At 46.2% G+C, this 11,355-nt stretch overlaps 1 long non-coding RNA gene across 3 annotated transcripts; it reads right to left on the minus strand.

Annotated features, from left to right (window-relative positions):
- Positions 1-945: 945 nt before the first annotated feature.
- Positions 946-4,388, minus strand: LOC123068520 (uncharacterized). 3 transcript variants are annotated; one of them, XR_006431816.1, is made up of 3 exons: positions 4,130-4,388; positions 2,636-3,635; positions 946-1,883 (listed from the first exon to the last, which is right to left on the minus strand). It is a non-coding gene; the product is annotated as an uncharacterized lncRNA (long non-coding RNA). The 3 variants fall into 3 exon arrangements; XR_006431814.1 differs by having other exon boundaries at positions 946-1,532; positions 1,621-1,883; positions 2,636-4,388; XR_006431815.1 differs by having other exon boundaries at positions 2,636-4,388.
- Positions 4,389-11,355: the final 6,967 nt, after the last annotated feature.

Here is an 11,355-nt window from a genome sequence, read left to right on the forward strand (position 1 = left end):
TTCGACTCCTTAGCAATATCTTTTGCCTAATTTTCTACTGGGCCTGCTTCATTGGCGGTAAGGCCTTTGCCTACTTTTCTATTTTCTATTGGGCCTGCTTCATTGGCAGATAAGGCCCGAGTGGGCTGTCTGCACGCGGACAATTTCTTTAGACGTCAACCGTTTTCTCTGCGGGTAATTAGTACCACCTCGATTGTGTATTTTTATAATACACCTAACATAGGATCAGATGCGGGACGAAACCAAGAATATCATCTTGCTTTTATTAGTATATATATATATATATATATATATATATATATATATATATATATATACTAGTAAAAATGCCCGTGCGTTGCAACGGTAAAAAAAATCAGCTTCCCTAGTACAACGGCTCAAGACCACATGATGCTGCATCACTCACATGCTCTCTATCGCTACCTATCTATCTATTTATCTCATTCAGACATTTCGCGAATTATCGGGCGTTTTATCGACAATAAAAAAATGTGCATGCATGAAGTGGCACACTCTCGGTTATAAAAATATGGAACTGCTGACCTTGATGCATTGGATTTGCGTTAATTGCGATCTCTTTTTTACCAAGGAGACATGTGCATCCCTTCAGACATCACATTTCTTGCTAAATGAACTCTGTGCAAAACACAAACAATTCAAAGAGTATTTATTGGCATGAAAAAAATCCCAGATCATTTTAATTGAGGAACAACATTCATCAGCCGAGCTAATCAGGCATGCAAAGCCAACAGCAACCATAGCATTTTATTGCAACTAAATATAAAATAAATTGCCCCTGAGCTCACAGTTGCATCGGCAGAAATTTTTATGGCACAAGGAATACATTAAAAATCTGATAATCACAGGATCGTCATTGATTCAGTTCAGAATTCCAAGTCAACTCTCATTTTCCTACAGTTCTAAATTATTGCTGGCATCGTACGGTTTGAGGTCATAAATTACATGAAATAAAAATAATTTGTTTTCTCACACTCCACAATAGATCCTTGGTTTTTTTTGAACAAAAATCACAAATGACAGCCACTCCTAACTCTACAACCTTTTAGGATCTCTTTTTCAGTTTCCTTCCACTGAAGACACACCCTAACCTCAGTATTGTCAGACAAAACACATATTCTGCTAAGTTATCCAATACCTCTTAGTCTACCGTGTGCTCTCGAATTTGGTTTCAGTGCAGACTCTTCGGACTCCGCGGGGCGCTATCCCTACTGCAATCGTCATCCAGCCCACCGCCACTGTAATACGCAACCACGAATGATTCCCACTGCCCCATTGCCCCCTCTGTCCAATCTTGCTTCTCTTGTTTAGATCAGTCCCGCACCCCGCTCGTGTACACATCAATGTGCGTGTGCGATGGCCAGTGCAACATCTCTCTACATTGGCATCATAACAATGTTATGCTTTACCCGGTGCTCCATTGTATACCACCCATTATCTGATGTCCGTAGCAGCCTTATCATCGCAGGACACTCACAGCGGCACAACCTTGTATTCTCACGCAAAGCCTCCCCCTGCTCCAACAGATGTTTTATCATCAGACCAGACCCTCCATCCAGCGCAAATGTGAAGGAGAACTGAATTTTTAATTGATATACATACTGAGCAACCACAAACAGTCTCTTGCATGGTCTTCCGCTTGTCGGGATTCAATCGGCTCTTCCCATGCCTGATACTAAACCCATTTTCCCACTAATACAGGTTGTAAAAGACGTATGCCTCTGTCAGCGAGGCAAATGTGGTGCCCAACTCCGGCTTGACGACCTCTTCTACATGCCTCTGTGAAAGCCCTTATGGACTTCTCAAGAGTACCCATACTAACGGGGCATAGGGTTCGCTCTGTAGGATTCGCTCCCACAAGAACTCTGTGATAAAGCAAAAGCCAAATCAGCGACCTGTCGTTCAAGGCGAAACACTTGAGACACAACAAAATTACCAATACAACGCAAAATGATTAAAAAAGATAAGACAAAAAAAACCACACGGAAGGCCGTGAGGGCTTTCAGAAAAACACACAGGCCAGAGCACTGTTTTTCTTTCCTGAAATTACCCCAAATGGCGCCTGTCCCCCGTTTTTTGGCGACCGCATTCCTGAACTACGGTGCAATTTTATTCACTGAGCGATGCAAAACAGACCCCATCCTCCCACCATAAATCATGAACTCATCACCCACCCTCTGTACACGGATTTAGGTACCAATTTTTTCACTACCCCTACAAAATCTTATGCGCGTGATCTACAGCTCGTTTTTGCATCCAACACTGCATCAAAAATAACTCTAAATGTACTGTATGACGGAAAAATCAAACACACAACTTAAGTCCATGGACGCGCAAAATCTGAGGCGCAGCAACGCAAAATCTTTTTGCAACTCTCGCAGTGACCTGGCAGAACAGCCTAACCTCTTTCAGCAACATAACTACATGCATTTTTTCAGTACAGAACATTGATTCACAATAGCGCCTCTATCAGAAAATTACTTTCACCACAGCACCCTACCCCACCACACGCCAACACTACATCAAAATGAATGCCTAATTCCATTTTCTAACCCTCGTCACAACTCGCCAGAAAATTAGCACAAATATTCACAACACGGAATTCAGACACGCATACCTCTCGATCCACCCTGGTCCCTGGTGACTGCGGATTTGGCTTCATAGCTGACTCACCAGACTCCGCCGGGCCGATGTCCCTAATGTCCTCGTCACCGGGATCACCACAACTGTATTGAGCAGACATCGACGAATCACGCAGCCCAGCCTAACATCGGAAAGGATATCTTGAAAAGCAAGTGCTTGGCTAACAACACACATGAGAAAAATGGTGAGCAGAGTATGCATTGCTTAATGCCCCAAAAATCTGTTTAAACAAGACTGCCATGCAAGCTATACATCTAAATAAACGGGGGCTTAATATATACTTATACTAATCTAGGGGATAAAATGAAGTGAAGGTATCCTTTCAGTAATCTTTCCAAGCAAAATCTCTTCATAGCTTTACGCCAGATTGGTTGAGCGACCTCAAGAAGTCTAAAAACTTGACAAGACCAGAAGACTAACAGTGATAATCTGAACCACTGAGCAAAGCTTATATGCCAGATCGCTCAATCCTGCTGCTGTCTAATTAAGCAGTTAATTGCATTGAAGATTCAGATACAATAAGCAGATACGCAAGATGCATCACTATTATGTGTGTAAATAAGTTAAATGCATACATGTTAGAATTGCAAGATAATGATGTTGTTCATACCAAATAGTATCCCATTGCTACGCATGTGTCTATGCAAGATGGATCATACATGAAGATAGAAAAATCTTGGTAGTTCGTTCAATGCATAAAGGCCTTAAGCTGGTTCCTTACAGTAAAGAAAACAACATTAATGGTCTTGGAAATAATATATGAAGGTACTGTTTCGTTCAGTCTTCTGCTTGCCTGATGGATTAATTCCTGGTCGATGGGATCTATGCTCTTACCATTATTTAAAAAAAGGATAATGCCTATGCTCTTAGAATTACTTGACATCACCAAGTTCTCTTTCAGATTGCCCCATGAACCGAGTCAGAACTTTGTAACTCTAATTCCTCTAATTAAAGTGTTTCAAGTACTGCATAACCTGTCAGCACAAATACATCAACAATTCTGCAGTAGATAATCGTGTCTTCAAATAGTAGCACGTATCATCAGCTCATCTCATGTTATCTAAATCTACATGGACAAATGAAATAATGATAGATCGGTGAAAGACAATGAAAGAAATAAAAACAATCTTCAGGCTCTGTAGTGATTGTTCCTATTCTCCGTAGGTTACATACATATAAAGATGTGCAGCAGATGGGTGTGTTGCGGATAACCGTGACGGTCGTTCAGAATAGTGGCTGCGGGGCCGACCACAAGAGACAATGAGCGGCCCTAGATCACTCAAAATCGTAACGACGTTTTATCGCAGCATTAGCAGCCAGATCCCCAAATCACCCCAGTGCCCATCCAGCTCAATCCACATACAGTGGCAGGAGCTCGTCAGCCCCAGCACCTTCAGGCTTCAGCCCTCCACAACCAAGTCGCCGCCCACCTCCACCCAGACTTGACCGAAAGGAAGGAGGGACGAACCTAGGGCCGCCGGAGACGTGCCGTTGAAGCCATGTCCGAAACCCTAGCCACGGAGGTGGGGTTGCGAGCGGGTGGTAGAGGCTGGGAACAGAGAATCTAGCCGGAGGGGAGGGAGGCGCGGACCGTGGGGAGCTCGGGGGCGTTCTGCGCAGCGCCGGAGCTCGCCGGAAGCGTGCGGCGTGGGTGGTGGCGGCGGCGAGGCATGGGCGAGAGGAGAGGAGGCGAATTCATGCGCCGTGTGTGGTCCTGTTTTTTTTTCTTTACGAATTTGCTCGTACCGAGGGTTGAATACCCCAAACTACAAGGCCTTTTTTGCAAGAACGAAACATTTTCTCATATTAGCAACTTAAAAGGGGACTACGGGTTGAATATCAGAAACCACGGGGACTTTTTTGCAAACCGGCCGGTGACGTACGACCAGAAGCAATACACGCTTTATTAGTAAAATAAAGGGTATATATATATATATATATATATATATATATATAAGGTATAGGTATAGGTATAGGTATAGGTATAGATATAGATATATAGATATAGATATAGATTAGCAGCGGATTTGGTCCGTGGAGTTTGAGTTGCTCTTACCGAAGTTGACCTCGGGTAAACACGCAGCTGCATACATGCATTTGTCAGTGCCACGCACGGGCACGCGCACGCGCTTGCCTCCATCGTAGGTCTCTGCTGACCTTTGCTCATACTGCAACGCGCTTCTGCTGCGTACCGATCGATAGTGTAGCCGTGACCACCATCAGCAGCAACGTACGCCATGAGTCTGCATGCATGGATTGACTGGACCAGTTCGTGTGCTCTTGTCTCACTCACGTCGGTCATGAAAGTGTTTTGTCGCCTACAAACTAAAAAAGATCGGCGGAAAACTGGTTGCGAGTGTGAAACACCCTCTACGTAGCCGATGCAGAGGTTGACCTCTACGTAGTCTGTGCATGGGCATGGCTCTGTGATTGTCAGGGCAGCATGAGTTTGGCTTGGTTGCGCAGATCAAACAGCTGAGGCTGTAGAAATCAAACAGTCGTGGCCGTAGTCCGGAGAGATGGAGTGCAGCAGAACAGAGCATGCAGCTCGTGCATGTGACACAGTAACATTCAGGGGTGATATGTAGAAACGCCACTCTATCCACTCACTGAAATAATTTGGATGTTCCCTGCAGCAAGATGGGGACAAAATTACTGTTCTGACCCTTAAGGCAAACTAAATCCCGATTTGACCTCGTTCCGAAAAAAATTTCGTTTCTGACCTTTTCTGGTGACGCCAAGGTCCCTGGCGTCTGGGTTACGAAGCAGACGCCGGGGTCCCTGGCGTCTGGCCCCTGGCCCGCACTGCCCGCCTGCCCGCCTGGTCCCTGGCGTCTGGGTTACGAAGCAGACGCCAGGGGCCAGACGCCAGGGACCCCGGCGTCTGCTTCGTAACCCAGACGCCAGGGACCTTGGCGTCACCAGAAAAGGTCAGAAACGAAAAAAATTTCGGAACGAGGTCAAATCGGGGTTTAGTTTGCCTTAAGGGTCAGAACAGTAATTTTGTCCGCAAGATGGAGTGTGAACCTAAGGCTGCGTTGTGCTGATCCAGAAAAGGAGGCAGAATATGCCCTAAAAATAATAAAATAATGAAGGTGAGCAAGTCAAAAGGGTCCCATGTATGGAATGATTATTTGTGAATAAACACCATCCATGCACCACCAACTGCTACAGTGATCAGCCTGGCTGAAAGGGTCCGATCTCCAATGTTTATACTGTGTGGCACTGGTGCAAACGGCATCTCCACAGATCGAATTGCCCTTTGCAACAGGGGTCATCTCGTCCCTTGACTTTGCACGCCAAAACTCAGCATGCCAGGTACAGAACATGTACTTTTAGTTCTGTTCCGCTGATGAATCGCTTCATCCCCCAATAAGTGCTTTCCATATGTAACAAGTGTTGATAGATGAGTAAAGGAGAAGGAGGGATGGGTTTTAGGGATTTTGAATTATTCAACCAGGCTATGCTGGCGAAACAAGGCTGGAGGTTGCTTACATCACCAGATTTTCTATGCGCTAGAGTCTTAAAGGGTAAGTACTATCATGATCATAAATTTATGTCAGCTAAGAACAAAAGAGGATCTTCGCATATTTGAAGAGCCATTCTTCATGGCAGAGAGGGTCTAAAATTAGGCCTGATAAAGAGGGTTAGTGATGGTTCTTCTATTCACCCATGGGAGGATCCATGGATTCCTTTTAACCATGGTTTCAAACCCCTAATTCAGCTTCCTGATGCAGCTATCAGTAGGGTGGAAGAATTGATTGACGCAGACAATGGTGAATGGAATATGAATTTGATTAATGCAAATTTTGTGGAACCGGATGTTAGTGTAATATGCAGGATTCCGATTAGTAATTCAGCTGAGGATATTTGGGCTTGGCAACCAGAAAAACATGGTCATTTCACTGTGAAATCGGCATATAGAGTTCTTCTCTCTAAAAGTCATCAAACTTACCAGCCCGGGTCTAGCATCAATCAGGAGAAGGTATGGAAGAAAATGTGGAAACTTGAGGTCCCTCCCAAGGTGAAGAATTTCTGGTGGCGTATTATCCATGACTTTATACCCTGTCGTGCCGTTTTGAAGCGACGACATATGGAACGTATTGATTTCTGTGACACTTGTGATCAACAGGAAACTACAATGCATGCTATCTTTGATTGCACTTGGGCAAGGATCTTCTGGGAGCAGGTGAAGTCCCTAACTGGCATAAAAATTCCTGACCTACATCCACACTCTTGGATGTTCGATGTGGTGGATGGTACAAAGATACCCCAATCTGAAGCTTGTATAATTTTAAGTGGAGCATGGGCGATCTGGACTGAACGAAATGCAAGAAAGCATGGAGAGTCTGGGCGCTGTATCATGCAATCAGTAAGATGGGTGATAGACTCGGTAATGGACTCAACAAGTGCTGGAAAAGTAAGCAAGCCGAAGCAATCAAAACAAATAAAATGGAATCCACCTCATGAAGGCGTGATGAAGATTAATCTAGATGCATCCTTTGATGATGTTTCTTGTCAAGGTTCGACTGGGCTGGTTATTCGGGATAGGGAGGGTGCATTACTTCGTGCACAAGCCCTTTGGTATAATTTTGCAGCTAGCTCATAGTCCATGGAAGCAGAAGCAATTCGAGATGGGGTTCGAATGGCTATTGAGAGAGGTTTCAGCAAAGTTGAGGTGGAAACTGATGCTCAAGCTATTGTTAAGTTGTGGGAGTCAGATACCTTCGATCGTTCGGAGATAGCTGCCATTCTTCAAGAGATCAGAGAGCTTTCTGATCAATTTGAGAGTTTTAGGCTGAAATTCGTACGTAGAGAAGCTAATGAAGCGGCTCATTTATGTGCGAAGCAGGCGACAAGTGTTAGGAGAAGATGTTTATGGCTTAATTACACTCCTGTTTTCCTAATGAACACGTTGTATCGTGACTGTTTGCCTGCTTAAGTAAGCAATAAAACTCTTTTATGTTGCAAAAAAAAAGTGTTGATAGATGAGGATTCTCTCTTACTGTAAATGGTGCGAGAGAAGACAGGTTCTGAGCATCTGAATGCCACAGTAGAGTTCTGAGCAACTCTATCTGTATAAATTTGTCATATGAAATGCAGCACTTAGAGCAACTTCAATGAAACGACCCAAACGAACGGCGCATTTGTCCGCTTTTTGTCCGTTTGGATTGCCCGCCCGCTCGTCGTCCGCCCCGTTTTGCATTTGGGTTGGCAATGCGCCCAACACGCCGACCCATTTCATGTCCGCATTCAACTTTTAAATAAAAAAGGCCCGCGGCCGATCATGCCAGCGGCCATGTCTCATGCCGGCACCATGCCAGCGCAGGCATATAAAGCCGGCTTCAGAAAACACCACAGTTCATGCTGACGCACTCGCCAGCCGGCCGACACACATGCCAGCACACACAAAATGGTGGGACTTGAGTTCGACCACGCCATCGCGGCTCCCCTAGTCATGCCGGCACACCTGCCGGCATACAAAAAAGATGGTCCCTCGACGCCATAGATCACTCGTCGTCGAACTTGAGCATGTCGTCCTGCATCTTCTCGAACCATGGCCTCTTCCTTGGCGACAAGGCGTTGAGATCCACCTTCATGATCTCCACCCCGGTCATCATGCTTGCAAGAGCCACTTCTTTCGCTTTCTAGCATCTTGGCTTGCTTCTCCGCCTCGAGCTCGAACATCTTGGCTTGCTTCTCGGCGTCAAGATCAAGCCTCCTCCTTTGGATCTCCATGAAAGCATCCATTTGCTCCGCCTTGAAACGCCGGCGCTCCTCCTCCCTTGAGTCCTTCTTATTCATCATGCCGTCCACGCTTGTGATCAAGGCGTTGGTGGCCGCATCTCGCTTGTCCTCCTTGGAGTTGGTCTTCCCCCGCGGCGGCGACGGCGGCGGCCTGCGCAGCGGCCTCATCCCTCGCGTCCGCGGCGTGCCTCCGGCCCTTCCTCTTGGCCAACTCCCTTGCCCGATGTTCGGGCGTCAACGCCTTCTTCGGCTTGGTCGCCGCGGCGGTCTTGCGCGGGGCACGAGGCTTGCCTTTTCCGGAGGGGGCGACGGCGCCGGACGATGCGAGGGAGGCGAGGCCGGCGGCGTCGTCGAGGTCAAGGTCGAGGTCGATGGCATTCTCCATGGCTGGTTGGGGGGTGGGGGCGCGCGCGGGCAGGAGTGTTTTGAGAGAAAATGGGAGGAAATGGTGGTGGCTGTCACCGACAGGCCGGCCCGGGGAGAGGAGTAGGCGCGCGCGTGACCGTCTCCTGTCCGCGCTGACGCAAATCCGGCTCAAAATTGAGCCTGGAATGGGTCACCCGCGGACGAAAAACGGACGCGCATCCGTTTGAATCGGCGCGTTGGGCCGTCACTTTTGTCCGCGCCGACCCAAACGGACGCGGGCGGACGAAATGGGTCGCCTCATTGGAGTTGCTCTTAGGTTCTAAAAATGATAGTACTATTATTGAGCAAGTGACATGTATCCATAGATTACTTACTCCTCACATGTGACAGTAGCCACTCACTTTGGAATCGTTACAATTTTCTCGGATAAAAAGCATGAGCGATAACCCGGTCCGAGATCCCCAGGATTAAGTCCAAGATAACACCAAATGCAATCTCAATCCACAGACAACGATAATTCCTCTGACCAGAAAAGGGATCATTGGACCCTGTCTGCATGCATGGCCGTCAGCTCCATCTCTCGCAGCTCAATCGCTTTCAGCATCTATCGACGGGACGTGAGGTTTCATACTACAAAAGTGCAGAAAAAGATTACATAAGGCCACCTTTCTGCATCATGTCTCTCAGTGGGGGTAATATGAGAAGATTTCGGAATATGAAACTAGATCTTCTTATGTAGCCACTAGCACCGGAAAGCTGCGGCCTATTTCTTAAGCTTTCTTATATATGCGGCTTTCAGGCTTTGCGACCCAGTCATGATGATGGCTTAGCCCGGTAAACCAGCTGACAGTTGAAAAGATTGGCATTTCTAGCTCACCTTTTGACAGTGATCAGTGACCAGAACGTGCCTGATTTGGACATGTTGTTACAGTGGAATGTATACGGCTCTTGTACTACTGCCGCTGCTTTTCGAGTAAGACTGCATGAGTCTCCGTTTGAACATGGAAATGATTCGGGCTTTTTCTGCAACTTTGTTTCTGTGTGCCTGGTGCTAATTTGACAGGGCAAGGCAGCAAATGGGATGTTGTTTTCATCATATATGTAGGAGCTTTTCAGAGATTCTTGATTTAGAAAAGGAATAGTTTGGAAAATCTGTCTTGTGAGCAATTCAGGGTATTATTCATCTGAATGGACATTTTTTCGATAAAGTGGTAGAACTAGAAGGTGGATTCAAAGATGCATGCCTGAGATTTTACTGACTGTTGTACTATGGAAATTCTATCTTTTTCTTGGACTGATAAACTAATCGGTGGCTCGCCATTTGAAGGCGGAGACAATATGGTCACTGGTCCAAGTTAAACCATGCCGGAGCGCAGTCCAAGGGCTGAACCTTGACTTGGGGTGAGGTTAATTAACTAGTAGTCCAACTATTTATCCGGATTCAGTCAAGCTACCAACTAGCCTCCTTGAGTCATGATTGCATCATGCCTTGCAAGCATCAACCATCTGGTTTTGAATTCATTTTTCCTGCCCCAGTCTCAATAGGTCTCTTACGCCATAGGCAAACTCTCGAACATAAGGAATCTCTATTTGTTTTAAACTGTTGACCAGTTGACATGGTACACTCCTATGCTTGGATTAAGAATCTTTGAGCTTGTACTTGCGTTGGAATCTTGCAGAAGTTACATATTTACAATCCTTATTTCTAGACAGATATGATGTCGCTAGCTTAGATTAGCTAAGTAGAGCTGCAGAAATTTTTGTGTCGCGTGCACTCTTTGATCCATGTATCTTTCTGCATGTGGAAAAACAACTAGCAGAAAGGGTGGTGAGTTTCCAGGAAAGCGTGTAGTGCTTTCAACAGGCTATTCATTCCGATGAAGCCTAACCCACATAGCTCCAATTTGGCAACTATTCTCTTGTTCCAAAAATGCAACCATAGAATAGTCTATCTATTTGAAGTTTGATTGAGTTTATAGAATAGTTACATACTTTCACGTTGGGAATCAGTTTATTTTTATCTTTGCTCTCCTCTGCCCCATCAAGGCGATAAAGTAGAGCCTCCATTCCTCACCATACACCGTCGACGTCGAGCCTGTGTGCTCCCTTCCCCTTCGAGGCTTCGACTACCCCCTAGTGGCGAGAGGTGTGGGAAACATTGTGCCTCAATGTGGGCTTGTAGATAGGTTAGCATTCCATGGCGGAGCGTTTGCGGTGGGGGCAGCGCGGTCCAACAGATGTGGTCCCCTCAAGCCTTCGCATATCAACGGTGTCATCTGCGACAGCGTCGATGCCTTGATGGGTTAGATTCCCACCGGCAATTTTAATCTGTTGGTTAGGGTTTGCAGGGTTTGTCAGCGGTGGATTCCCTATGCAGTCGTTTTTGTCATGTTGGTGCGGCCTTCGATGCGGCATGAACATCTTTGTCAGAAATAATGGAGTTTTGGACCCGCGGCTCTTTCGGCGGTCAAATTGAGGCGTTGATTCAGCAGGACCGAAGCCTTGGTGGCTTCACGTGTGCGATCAGTGACGACAGGCTAACTGCAGATTAGGTGAGGATGGGATGGGCCCAACTATTTT

This window comes from Triticum aestivum, chromosome 1A, assembly GCF_018294505.1.
Source record: "Triticum aestivum cultivar Chinese Spring chromosome 1A, IWGSC CS RefSeq v2.1, whole genome shotgun sequence".
NCBI classification, from domain to species: domain Eukaryota; kingdom Viridiplantae; phylum Streptophyta; class Magnoliopsida; order Poales; family Poaceae; genus Triticum; species Triticum aestivum.